Here is a 14,987-nt window from a genome sequence, read left to right on the forward strand (position 1 = left end):
CTCTATCATATCTACAGACCCAGTGGGGTACCAGTCTCTATCTACAGACCCAGTGGGGTACCAGTCTCTATCTACAGACCCAGTGGGGTAACAGTCTCTATCTACAGACCCAGTGGGGTAACAGTCTCTATCTACAGACCCAGTGGGGTACCAGTCTCTATCTACAGACCCAGTGGGGTAACAGTCTCTATCATATCTACAGACCCAGTGGGGTACCAGTCTCTATCTACAGACCCAGTGGGGTACCAGTCTCTATCTACAGACCCAGTGGGGTAACAGTCTCTATCTACAGACCCAGTGGGGTACCAGTCTCTATCTACAGACCCAGTGGGGTAACAGTCTCTATCTACAGACCCAGTGGGAACCCTGGTAGGATGATGTTGTTCCTGTAGTGTTTGTAAACACCCTGGTTGGTTGATTAATAACCTGAACCAGATTACAGGGTCTGGATACAGTTTTTTATTTTATTTAGTTATTATTTAACCTTTTATTTAACCAGGCAGATCAGTTAAGAACAAATTCTTATTTACAATGACGGCCTACCAGAAGGCAAAAGGATTAAAAAAAATATATATTTCCATATATAAATATTGGACAAAACACACATCACGACAAGAGAGACAACATAACACAGCAAGGCAGCAACACATGAGAACACAGCATGGTAGCAACACAACATGGTAGCAACACAACATGGTAGCAACACAAAACACGGTACAAACATTATCGGGAACAGACAAAAGCACAAAGGGCAAGAAGGTAGAGACAACAATACATCACGCAAAGCAGCCACAACTGTCAGAGTGTCCATGATTGAGTCTTTGAATGAAGAGATGGAGATAAAACGGTCCAGTTTGAGTGTTTGTTGCAGCTCGTTCCAGTCGCTAGCTGCAGCGAACTGAAAAGACGAGCGACCCAGGGATGTGTGGGCTTTGGGGACCTTTAACAGAATGTGACTGGCAGAACGGGTATTGTATGTGCAGGATGAGGGCTGCAGTAGATATCTCAGATAGAGGGGAGTGAACGGGTGTTGTATGTGGAGGATGAGGGCTGCAGTAGATATCTCAGATAGGGGGGAGTGAACGGGTGTTGTATGTGGAGGATGAGGGCTGCAGTAGATAGATAGGGGGGAGTGAACGGGTGTTGTATGGGGAGGATGAGGGCTGCAGTAGATATCTCAGATAGGGGGGAGTGAACGGGTGTTGTATGGGGAGGATGAGGGCTGCAGTAGATATCTCAGATAGGGGGGAGTGAACGGGTGTTGTATGGGGAGGATGAGGGCTGCAGTAGATATGTCAGATAGGGGGGAGTGAACGGGTGTTGTATGTGGAGGATGAGGGCTGCAGTAGATATCTCAGATAGGTGGGAGTGAACGGGTGTTGTATGTGGAGGATGAGGGCTGCAGTAGATATCTCAGATAGGGGGGAGTGAGGCCTAAGAGGGTTTTTATAAATAAGCATCAACCAGTGGGTCTTGCGACGGGTAAACAGAGATGACCAGTTTACAGAGGAGTATAGAGTGATGTTTCCTATAAGGAGCATTGGTGGCCAATCTGACGGTATACAGAGACGACCAGTTTACAAAGGAGTATAGAGTGCAGCGACGTGTCCTAGTGAGAAGTGAGGAGCTTCCTGTTAAACGGACAGCCTGATGAAAACCAGTCAATATTCAGGTCCTCAAGAAAGCAGACGTCTCTGTTTACATCACATAAACTATCAAGCATTTAGCAACACCTGTAGCCTATAGCAACACCCCAAAAGAAGGAAAACATTCCCCCGGCCCATTTCACCACCGCCACCAGCCTGTTACCGTTGACGCCAGACAGGAAGTGGCCATGGATTCATTCTGCTTACGCCAAATCCTGACTCTGCCATCAGCATGACGGCTCAACAGGAACCTGAATTCGTCGGACCGAGGAATGTTTTTTCGACTCGTCGGTTGGTCCAGTGTTGGTGATGGCGTGCACACTAGAGCCACTTCCTCTTGCTTTTAGCTGATAGGACCCCGGTGTGGTCGTCTGCCTGCAATAGCCAATCCGTGACGAGGACCGACGAGTTGTGATTTCGCCCACTAGGGGCTGTCGCTGACTGGATGGGGTTTGTTTGTTTGTTTGTTTGTTTGCCGCACCATTCTCGGGTAAACAGCATTGCTTGTTGTTTGGGGTTTTAGGCTGGGTTTCTGTACAGCACTTTGAGATATCAGCTGATGTAAGACTCACTGTCTGTAGGACGGTGTATTTAGAGTTTTAGAGTTTTAGAATTTAGTTTTAGAATTTAGAATATTGTATATTTAGAGTTTTAGAATTTTAGAATTTAGAATATTGTGTATTTAGAATTTTAGAATTTAGTTTTAGAATTTTGAATATTGTGTATTTAGAGTTTTAAAATATTAGAATTTAGTTTTAGAATTTAGAATATTGTGTATTTAGAGTTTTAGAATTTTAGAATTTAGAATATTGTGTATTTAGAATTTTAGAGTTTTAGAATTTAGAATATTATGTATTTAGAGTTTTAGAGTTTTAGGATTTTAGTATTTAGTTTTAGAATATTGTATATTTAGAATTTTAGAATTTAGAATATTTGTTCTAGGGGGAAGGGGGAGAAAGAGAGAGTGACAGACAGAGAGAGGACTCTCTCCCTGCGGCAGCCATCTCGTAGCCATTGTTCTGATGGGCAGATATTGTTACGACCTCCCCTCCTCCCCGCCAGACAGCCTGCTGAATGTCACCATGGCAACCACCTAGCGTCTAGCGCCCGTCAGCCATGCTGCCTCATCACGACTCGGGTTACTAACAGCCGAGTCAGGTTACACACACACACACACACACACACACACACACACACACACACACACACACACAGCTTGAGCCAGCCTGTATTTATTTATAAGTATTTAACCTTTATTTAACTAGGCAAGTTAGTTAAGAACAAATTATTATTTACAATGACGGCCTACGCCGGCCAATCCTTACCCAGGACGACGTTGGGCCAATTGCGGGACACCCAATGGGGACTCCAAAATCACGGCTGGTTGTGATACAGCCTGGAATGGAACCAGGGTCTGTAGTGACGCCTCTAGTACTGAGATGCAGTGCCTTAGACCACTGTGGTACAGCCTGGAATGGAACCAGGGTCTGTAGTGACGCCTCTAGAACTGAGATGCAGTGCCTTAGACCGCTGTGATACAGCCTGGAATGGAACCAGGGTCTGTAGTGACGCCTCTAGAACTGAGATGCAGTGCCTTAGACCGCTGGCCACTCGGGAGCCCTCTGTAGACCCCCACTGATCCTCTGGGTCTGATGGTAGTGTGGGAGTTAATGTAATGTAACTAGGGGCAGTTGATATGCTGAGCTACTAATGTAAACAATGAGTACATTGGCCGGATAGAGAGGTGGGGGCAATTGCCATCTCTGAGTAGGATGTCATGCCAAAGATTGCATTAGCTGAGAACATAGATACATTTGTGCCTTCTGACGTACCAGGAGGAAGCAGGAGGAAGGATGGTGGCAGATTGACCGACATGTGAACCATATGCAATAAATGTATTATTTTGTTGTATGAGCTAGGGGGTTCTGCCACCATTGTAATCCACAACCGGAACAGATGTGGGCGTTATCAGGTGTAAACAAGCAAGGAACTCGGGTTGGAAGATAATGGTGGCTGAAGAACTAAAGGGGAGTAATTTAATTAACATAGGGGATGTATCCATATGCTGTATGTGTATAAAAGCAGAGCCGATGCTCAGGGAAGGTAGATGTTCCGCGGATCACCTCGGCTTTTGCTACTTTGTATTAAAGCCTATATTGAATTCAAGAGTTCTTGTACGAGTGTTATATTTTTGAAGCAATATTCCACGACAGTAGGTCAGCTAGCCACTGCTAGCGGTCAACAGCTAACTTTTAGCCTTGACAACTCCTGCCAGTCTGCTCAGCGTGATTCAACCCAGAGCGAACCGGACGTCTTATTCTCCATCTCCCCGGATTCCTACCGCATGCTCTGAACCTCTTCACCTGGATCATCGCAGATAGCTAGCTAGCTATCCCGATTGGCTTCTCCTGGCTAACGTCTCTGTCCCGAAGCAAGCACCAATTAGCCTGAAGCTAGCCTATGCTAGGCCCATCTCCCGGCTAGCTGAAGAGGTCCATCAGCCACTCCTTGGGCTACAATACCTATTTTGCCAATTTGCCTGGACCCCTTTTACTGTGGACACGGAGCCCCGCCGATTCATCACGACTGGACTACCGACGTAATCCGCCCGAGGGGGTTTTTCAACTGGCCCCTCCGTCGCGACGTCCCCTGATTGCCCATCTGCTAACCTGCTAACCGCGGCCCGCTAGCTGTCTAGAGCACACCGGACTGTTAGCTGAAGAAGTCCATCAGCCAATTTATTGCGCTACTATGCGTATTTTGCCAATTGGCCTGGACCCTTTTACTACACGGAGCCCTGCCGATCCACGACGACTGATCTGCCGATGTAACCGCACGAGGGGGTTACAACAGACTTCTTCCGTCACGACGTCCCTCTAAGGCCCTTCAGCTAGCCTGCTAGCCCCGGCCCGCTAGCTCCGGCCCGCTAGCTGTCTGAATCGCCATGTCTCCAGCTCGCCCAGCTACTCACAGGACCAAATGATCACTCGGCTACGCATACCTCTCCCTAATGTCAATATGCCTTGTCCATTGCTGTTTTGGTTAGTAATTATTGCCTTATTTCACCGTAGTGCCTCTAGCCCTGCTCAATATGCCTTAGCTAAACCTTTAGTTCCACCTCCCACACATGCGGTGACCTCACCTGTTTTAAATGATGTTTCTAGAGACAATATCTCTCTCATCATCACTCAATGCATATGTTTACCTCCACTGTATTCACATCCTACCTTACCTTTGTCTGTACATTATACCTTGAATCTATTCTACCACGCCCAGAAACCTGTTCCTTTTACTCTCTGTTCCGAACGTACCAGACAACCAGTTCTTATAGCCTTTAGCCATACCCTTATCCTACTCCTCCTCTGTCCCTCTGGTGATGTAATCCAGGCCCTGCAGCGCCTAGCTCCACTCCTACTCCCCAGGCACTCTCATTTGTTGACTTCTGTAGCCGTAATAGCCTTGGTTTCATGCATGTTAACATTAGAAGCCTCCTCCCTAAGTTTGTTTTATTCACTGCTTTAGCACACTCCGCCAACCCGGATGTCTTAGCCGTGTCTGAATCCTGGCTTAGGAAGACCACCAAAAACGCTGAAATTTCCATCCCTTACTATAACATTTTCCATCAAGATTGAACTGCCAAAGGGGGCGGTGTTGCAATCTACTGCAGAGATAGCCTGCAGAGTCCTATCTTACTATCCAGGTCTGTGCCCAAACAATTTGAGCTTCTAATTTTTAAAATCCACCTTTCCAGAAACAAGTATCTCGCCGTTGCCACTTGCTATAGACCACCCTCTGCCCCCAGCTGTGCCCTGGACACCATATGTGAACTGATTGCCCCCCATCTATCTTCAGAGTTGTTACTGTTAGGTGACCTAAACTGGGACATGCTTAACACCCCGGCCATCCTACAATCTAAGCTAGATGCCCTCAATCTCACACAAATTATCAAATGAACCTACCAGGTACAACCCCAAATCCGTAAACACGGGAACCCTCATAGATATCATCCTGACCAACCTGCCCTCTAAATACACCTCTGCTGTCTTCAACCAGGATTTCAGCGATCACTGCCTCATTGCCTGCATCCGTTATGGGTCTGCGGTCAAACGACCACACCTCATCACTGTCAACGCTCCCTGAAACACTTCAGCGAGCAGGCCTTTCTAATTGACCTGGCCGGGGTATCCTGGAAGGATATTGACCTCTTCCCGTCAGTAGAGGATGCCTGGTTATTCTTTAAAAGTGCTTTACTCACCATGTTAAATAAGCATGTATTTTTATAGTATTTACCCCATTCAAAAAATGTAGAACCAGGAACAGATATAGTCCTTGGTTCACTCCAGAACTGACTGCCCTTGATCAGCAGAAAAACATCCTGTGGCGTTCTGCATTAGCATCGGAAAGCCCCCGCGATATGCAACTTTTCAGGGAAGTTAGGAACCAATATACACAGGCAGTTAGGAAAGCAAAGGCTAGCTTTTTCTAACAGAAATTTGCATCCCGTAGCACACACTCCAAAAGGTTCTGGGACATTAAAGTCCATGGAGAATAAGAGCACCTCCTCCCAGCTGCCCACTGCACTGAGGCTAGGAAACACTGTCACCACCGATAAATCCGTGAAAATTGAGAATTTCAATAAGCATTTCTCTACGGCTGGCCATGCTTTCCACCTGGCTACCCCTACCCCGGTTAACAGCCCTGCACCCCCCACAGCAACTCGCCCAAGCCTTCCCCATTTCTCTTTCACCCTAATCCATATAGCTGATGTTCTGAAAGAGCTGCAAAATCTGGACCCCTACAAATCAGCCGGGCTAGACAATCTGGAGCCTCTCTTTCTAAAATTATCCGCCAAAATTGTTGCAAACCCTATTACTAGCCTATTCAACATTCTCTTTCGTATCATCTGAGATTCCCAAAGATTGGAAAGCTGCCACGGTCATCCCCCTCTTCAAAGGGGGTGACACTCTAGACCCAAACTGCTACAGACCGATATCCATCCTGCCCTGCCTTTCTAAGGTCTTCGAAAGCCAAGTTAACAAACAGATTACCGACCATTTCGAATCCCACCGTACCTTCTCCGCTATGCAGTCTAGTTTCTGAGCTGGTCATGGGTGCACCTCAGCCACGCTCAAGGTCCTAAACGATATCATAATCACCATCGATAAGAGACATTACTGTGCAACCATCTTCATCGACCTGGCCAAGGCCTTCAACTCTGTCAATCACCGTATTCTTATCGGCAGACTCAACAGCCTTGGTTTCTCAAATGACTGCCTCGCCTGGTTCACCAACTACTTCTCAGACAGAGTTCAGTGTGTCAAATCGGAGGGCCTGTTGTCCGGACCTCTGGCAGTCTCTATGGGGGGTGCCACAGGGTTCAATCCTCAGGCCGACTCTCTTCTCTGTATACATCAATGATGTCGCTCTTCCTGCTGGTGATTCTCTGATCCACCTCTACGCAGACGACACCATTCTGTATACTTCTGGCTGTCACGAATTCCACCAAAGTTGGTTCCTCTCCTTGTTCGGGCGGCGTTCGGCGTCACCAGTTTTCTAGCCATCGTCAATCCACTTTTCATTTTCCATTTGTTTTGTCTTGTTTTCCTACACACTCTGTTCCACCTGGTCCCCCGATCGAGACGAATAACCGCTTTAGGTTGACGACATAGATATAGGACGACATAGATATGTTGTGTAGGAATCCAACCAGCTCCATAGAAACAGTTCTGAGGAACAACAACAACTATATTATAACCAGTAAAGAGGTATCTTGATATCCTCTCACAAAACCCAACTCAGGAAAGGTCAATATCAACACGAGGCAGGAGGAAAACACCTGAGGTGACATACCTGAGTCTATGTTTCCATAGAAACAGTCTCACCTTCCTCCCCCGCCCCTCTCTCTGTCTCTCTCTAACTAGTCTGACCAGCTCATGATCCTTCTCTCTCTCTCTCTCTCTCTCTCTCTCTCTCTCTCTCTGTCTCTCTCTCTGTCTCTCTCTCTGTCTCTCTCTCTCTCTGTCTGTCTGTCTGTCTGTCTGTCTCTCTGTCTGTCTGTCTGTCTGTCTCTCTGTCTGTCTGTCTGTCTGTCTGTCTGTCTGTCTGTCTGTCTGTCCTGTCTGTCTGTCTGTCTGTCTGTCTGTCTGTCTCTCTGTCTCTCTCTGTCTCTCTCTAAATAGTCTGACCAGCTCATGATCCTTCTCTCTCTTTCTCTCTCTCTCTCTCGCTCTAACTAGTCTGACCAGCTCTTGATCCTTCTCTCTCTGTCTCTCTCTCTCTCTGTCTCTCTCTCTGTCTCTCTCTCTGTCTCTCTCTCTGTCTCTCTCTCTCTCTCTCTCTCTCTCTCTCTCTCTCTAACTAGTCTGACCAGCTCATGATCCTTCTCTCTCTCTCTCTCTAACTAGTCTGACCAGCTCATGAACCTTCTCTCTCGCGCTGCACCCCCCCTCCCCCCCAAAAAAATATATTTTTCATAAAAGCAGTTAACTGGCCCTTTACTAGTCCTGTATTAACAGGCCTTTACTAGTCCTGTATTACCAGGCCTTCACTAGTCCTGTATTAACAGGCCTTTACTAGTCCTGTATTAACAGGCCTTTACTAGTCCTGTATTAACAGGCCTTTACTAGTCCTGTATTAACAGACCTTTACTAGTCCTGTATTAACAGACCTTTACTAGTCCTGTATTAACAGGCCTTTACTAGTCCTGAATTAACAGACCATTACTAGTCCTGTATTAACAGGCCTTTACTAGTCCTGTATTAACAGGCCTTTACTAGTCCTGTATTAACAGACCTTTACTAGTCCTGTATTAACAGGCCTTTACTAGTCCTGTATTAACAGGCCTTTACTAGTCCTGTATTAACAGACCTTTACTAGTCCTGTATTAGTGGACCTTTACTAGTCCTGTATTAACAGAACTTTACTAGTCCTGTATTAACAGACCTTTACTAGTCCTGTATTACTAGTCCTGTATTAACAGGCCTTTACTAGTCCTGTATTACTAGTCCTGTATTACTAGTCCTGTATTAACAGGCCTTTACTAGTCCTGTATTACTAGTCCTGTATTAACAGGCCTTTACTAGTCCTGTATTAGTGGACAGATCAACATTAACTAAGGAACAGACTACTGACATTATGGATCAACATTAACTAAGGAACAGACTACTGACATTATGGATCAACATTAACTAAGGAACAGACTACTGACATTATGGATCAACATTAACTAAGGAACAGACTACTGACATTATGGATCAACATTAACTAAGGAACAGACTACTGACATTATGGATCAACATTAACTAAGGAACAGACTACTGACATTATGGATCAACATTAACTAAGGAACAGACTACTGACATTATGGATCAACATTAACTAAGGTACAGACTACTGACATTATGGATCAACATTAACTAAGGAACAGACTACTGACATTATGGATCAACATTAACTAAGGAACAGACTACTGACATTATGGATCAACATTAACTAAGGAACAGACTACTGACATTATGGATCAACATTAACTAAGGAAGAGACTACTGACATTATGGATCAACATTAACTAAGGAACAGAACTACTGACATTATGGATCAACATTAACTAAGGCAGAACAGACTACTGACATTATGGATCAACATTAACTAAGGCAGAACAGACTACTGACATTATGGATCAACATTAACTAAGGAACAGAATACTGACATTATGGATCAACATTAACTAAGGAACAGACTACTGACATTATGGATCAACATTAACTAAGGAACAGACTACTGACATTATGGATCAACATTAACTAAGGAACAGACTACTGACATTATGGATCAACATTAACTAAGGAACAGACTACTGACAAGGAACAGACTACTGACATTAGGATCAACATTAACTAAGGGACAGACTACTGACATTATGGATATCAACATTAACTAAGGCAGAACAGACTACTGACATTATGGATCAACATTAACTAAGGAACAGACTACTGACATTATGGAATCAACATTAACTAAGGAACAGATAATGACATATGGATCAACATTAACTAAGGAACAGGGACTATGACATTATGGATCAACATTAACTAAGGAACAGACTACTGACATATGGATCAACATTAAACTAAGGAACAGACTACTGACCTTATGGATCAACATTAACTAAGGCAGAAACAGACTACTGACATTATGGATCAACATAACTAAGGAACAGACTACTGCACATTATGGATCAACATTAACTAAGGAACAGACTACTGACATTATGGATCCACATTAACTAAGGAAACAGACTACTGAACATTATGGATCAACATTAACTAAGGAACAGACTACTGACATTATGGATCAACATTAACTAAGGAACAGACTACTGACATTATGGATCAACATTAACTAAGGAACAGACTACTGACATTATGGATCAACATTAACTAAGGTAGAACAGTTAGACTACTGTCTGTAGTTACTAGAACAACATCCTGGTCACACGGTCATGTGACATTAATAGAGCATTATAAATACTGCATTATAAAAGGGAATCGGATGCCATAAGGACACAGTGGAACTCATTGTGTTGTTATGTAGATTCTTCATAGTGCTGTGTGCTCTGGTGTCTCTGGGTCAATGTTTGAGTTTTGGCAGGTGAGGTATATTTGGATAATAACTAGAAGGAAATGGCCCGTTTTCTATTGTCTCAGTTTGTAAGACATAGTTATGCTCTTTGTGAGACACAGAGAGAGAAAGAAGGGATTGAACGAGAGTTCCCAGAAAGAGTGAGGCATTGTGGTCTCCCGAGTGGCGCAGTGTTGTAAAGTACTGCATCTCAGTGCTTGAGGCGTCACTACAGACACCCTGGTTCGATTACAGGCTGTATCACAACCCGGCTGTGTTCGGGAGTCCCTTAGGGCGGCTCCCAGTATCTTTGGTTGTTGTAAATAAGAATTGGTTCTTAACACGACTTGGTCTTGTTAAATAAAGCTTCAATGAAATGTGTTGTTTTTAAAATCGAGAAAAACACTGACTCTGTGCCTAGACTACCCACGGTCTCCCTCCCTAGACTACCCACGGTCTCCCTCCCTAGACTACCCACGGTCTCCCTCTCCCTAGACTACCCACGGTCTCCCTCCCTAGACTACCCACGGTCTCCCTCCCTAGACTACCCACGGTCTCCCTCCCTAGACTACCCACGGTCTCCCTCCCTAGACTACCCACGGTCTCCCTCCCTAGACTACCCACGGTCTCCTCCTAGACTACCCACGGTCTCCCTCCCTAGACTACCCACGGTCTCCCTCCCTAGACTACCCACGGTCTCCCTCCCTAGACTACCCACGGTCTCCCTCCCTAGACTACCCACGGTCTCCCTCCCTAGACTACCCACGGTCTCCCTCCCTAGACTACCCACGGCGAGATGCACCTGCTTAGGTGTCCTGCTTTGGTTACGACACTCTCTCTCTCTCCCTCCCTCTCTCCCTCTCTCCGTCTCTCTCCCTCTCTCTCTCTCTCTCTCCCTCCCTCTCTCCCTCTCTCTGTCTCTCTCCCTCTCCCTAGCTCTCTCTCTCCCTCCCTCTCTCCCTCTCTCCGTCTCTCTCCCTCTCTCCCTCTCTCTCTCCCTCCCTCTCTCCCTCTCTCCGTCTCTCTCCCTCCCTAGCTCTCCCTCTCTCCGTCTCTCTCTCCCTCCCTCTCTCCCTCTCTCTGTCTCTCTCCCTCTCTCTGTCTCTCTCCCTCTCCCTAGCTCTCTCTCTCTCGTTGAACTTTTTTTTCTCTCCCTATCAACCCGCGTCTATTAGACGCTACAACTTTACTGCTATTCGGTCATAAATACGAGGGTATCTGTAAACTATATAGCGCCTGTATATTTCGAAACCACACGCAAACACACACGCTCTCGCGGGAGCGGATACACACACACACACACACACACACACACACACACACACACACACACACACGGACACCTGTTGCTGCTGTATACTAGCTGGAAGTTTCGGCTCACCTTAGTTCCTTTTTTACACGGTAGAAAGGGTGAGGTGAGGGGAGGCAGCCTCGACCGGCCAGACTATCCAGAGTCCACCTGAACAACAGGTTGAATAAATAAATAAATAATCAATTCTGAAGAAGAAAAAGGTGTCCGTGTTTAAATGGAAGAGCGGGTTAGCTGCTGTGCTGCCGGCTCCTGTCCGGATGCGTCTAGAAACGGCTGGTAGAACACAAGTCCTACCTCTGATCCAACTCCGACTGGCTTTCTCTGGGGCGGGACTTAGCTCTGCGTTAGGCTACCTCCGAAATGAAGGGAGTGGCAGAGAGACAGAGAGAGAGAGAGAGAGGGAGAGAGGGAGAGAGAGAGAGAGAGAGAGAGAGAGAGAGAAGAGGAAGTGAAGAGAAGAGAGAGAGAGAGAAGACTGTACTCTCTGTTTAGAGAGAGAGAAGAGGAGAGAAGAGAAGAGAAGAGGAGAGAAGAGAAGAGTAGAGAGAGCGAGAGAGAGAGGAAGACTGTACTCTCTGTTTAGGGCCAGATAGCGTTCTAGTTTGCTCTGTGTTTTTTTTGTTCTAAATTCTTTCCAAATTCTTCCTAAGTAATCTAATTCTCTTTCTGTTTTCTCATGATTTTGGTTGGGTCTTTCCCATGCCAATAAAGCCCTTTGAATTGAGAGAGACTACAACACTGCACATAGCCATTATATGATAGGTTTACTGTACATTTTTTTATGGTTTATTTCACTTGTGTTTATTATCTATTTTACTTGCTTTGGCGACGTTAACATATGTTTCCCATGACAATAAAGCCCTTAAATTGAATTGACAGAGAGAAAGAGAGAGAGAGAGTTGGGGGGGAGAGATCACAGCAGCAAGATGTGTGACCTGTTGCCACAAGAAAAGGGGAACCAGTGAAGAACAAACACCATTGTAAATACAACCCATATTTATGTTTATTTACTTTCCCTTTCGTACTTTAACTATGTGCACATCGTTACAACACTGTATATAGACATAATATGACATTTGTAATGTCTTTATTCTTTTGGAACTTCTGTGAATGTAATGTTTAATGTTAATTTTTATTGTTTATTTCACTTTTGTTTATTATCTATTTCACTTGTTTTGACAATGTTAACATATGTTTCCCATGACAATAAAACCCTTAAAATGAATTTGTATTGAGAGAGAGAGAGAGAGAGAGGTACAGAGAGAGAGAGAGAGAGAAAGAGAGAGAGAGAGAGGTACAGAGAGAGAGAGGTACAGAGAGAGAGAGGTTACAGAGAGAGAGAGGTACAGAGAGAGAGAGGTACAGAGAGGAAGAGGAGAGATAGAGAGAGGAAGAGGAGAGATAGAGAGAGGAAGAGGAGAGATAGAGAGGAAGAGGAGAGATAGAGGTACAGAGAGGAAGAGGAGAGATAGAGAGAGGTACAGAGAGGAAGAGGAGAGATAGAGAGGTACAGAGAGGAAGAGGAGAATACAGAGAACCATAGTGCTACCTTGGCATGTCCTGACCTGAGACGGTTTATTTCTCTATTTTGTTAGGTCAGGGTGTGGGGTGGGCAGTCTATGTGGTAAATTTCTATGTGTTACATTCTATGGTTTCTATTTCTTTGTGTTGCGCCGAGTATGGTTCCTAATCAGAGGCAGCTGTCTATCGTTGTCTCTGATTGGGAATCATACTTAGGCAGCCCTTTTTTCCCCCCCTACCTTCAGTTGTGGGATCTTGTTTTTTTTTGTACAGATCAGTTTAGCCTGCAGAACGTGACGTTTGTTTTTGTTTATTGTTGTTTATTGTTTTGTTTTAGTTTTCTGAGTTCAAATAAATGTATCATGAGCTCTTTCCAAGCTGCACGTTGGTCTACTGCTTTCGACGATCGTCACACACCTGACTGACTGTCTCTAAACAGGTGTATTGTTGACCCTGTAAACATGGAGGACTATTTCTGCTGACGCTCTCGATTTAATGTTTATTTGACCCCCTTTTTTTTCAAAGGCCAACTGTCAACATCCACACAACAACTGTCACGAGGAGGAGGAGCGGACCAAAGTGCAGCGTGATTCTCGTTCCACATAATTCTTTATTATTAAAACTGTGAAACTCTGCAATACATACAAAATAAACCTGAATAAACACAAAAAACAACAAACCGTGACACAGAGGTGAAAAACCTACACTACTCAAAAATAATCTCCCACAAGGACAGGTGGAACAAACACCAACTTAAACATGACCTCCAATTAGAGACAACGACGACCAGCTGCCTCTAATTGGAGATCATCTCAAACAAAGCCCAACATAGAAATACAAAAGCTAGAACATAACAACATAGAACAACTAAACTAGAAATCCCCCCCCTGTCACGCCCTGACCTACTCTACTATAGAAAATAACATCTTACTATGGTCAGGACGTGACAAACAACGCTGTTCCAATACTGCAACAATCCTAGTAAGGACAGGTTATAAAATATACAACAATCCTATTAAGGACAGGTATAAAAGATACAATAATCCTAGTAAGGACAGGTTATAAAATATACAACAATAGAGGACATTAATACATTCACTAACAACACAGAGGACATTAATACATTCACTAACAACACAGAGGACATTAATACATTCACTAACAACACAGAGGACATTAATACATTCACTAACAACACAGAGGACATTAATACATTCACTAACAACACAGGGGACATTAATACATTCACTAACAACACAGAGGACATGAATACATTCACTAACAACACAGAGGACATTAATACATTCACTAACAACACAGAGGACATTAATACATTCACTAACAACACAGAGGACATTAATACATTCACTAACAACACAGAGGACATTAATACATTCACTAACAACACAGAGGACATTAATACATTCACTAACAACACAGAGGACATTAATACATTCACTAACAACGACCACAGTCCCAACTACACTAGATAGATGAGTACATATACGGATACAATGTACTTCTCATTTAGTAGTCCAACAGAGCAAGGAAGGAATGAATGTTTGAGCACGTTCATCTTGGCCATGTGTAACCGATGTGAAACGGCTAGCTAGCTAGGTAGCGGTGTTGCGCAGCTAATAGCGTTTCAATCGGGAGACGTCACTCGCTCTGAGACCTTGAAGTAGTCGTTCCCTCTTTGCTCTGCAAGGGCCGCAGCTTTTTGTGGCGCGATGGGTAACGATGCTTCGTGGGGTGTCAGTTGTTGATGTGTGCAGAGGGTCCCTGGTTCAATCCCAGGTTGGGGGCGAGGAGAGAGACGGACGGAAACTAAACTGTTACATTCTGAAGCGCCGGGCCAGAGGGAAGCCTGTCCAACTGAAGGTGAGTAG

General features: G+C 44.8%; 1 protein-coding gene across 1 annotated transcript in view; it reads right to left on the reverse strand.

Annotated features, from left to right (window-relative positions):
- Nucleotides 1–11,958, reverse strand: part of ugt8 (UDP glycosyltransferase 8) — a gene marked incomplete at its 3' end in the record, with an annotated part of 66,711 nt that extends 54,753 nt beyond the window's left edge. Inside the window, 2 exon segments of the mRNA XM_029745006.1 lie at nt 11,647–11,724; nt 11,872–11,958.
- Nucleotides 11,959–14,987: the final 3,029 nt, after the last annotated feature.

This window comes from Salmo trutta, unplaced genomic scaffold (assembly GCF_901001165.1).
Source record: "Salmo trutta unplaced genomic scaffold, fSalTru1.1, whole genome shotgun sequence".
In the NCBI taxonomy this organism is placed as follows: Eukaryota; Metazoa; Chordata; class Actinopteri; order Salmoniformes; family Salmonidae; genus Salmo; species Salmo trutta.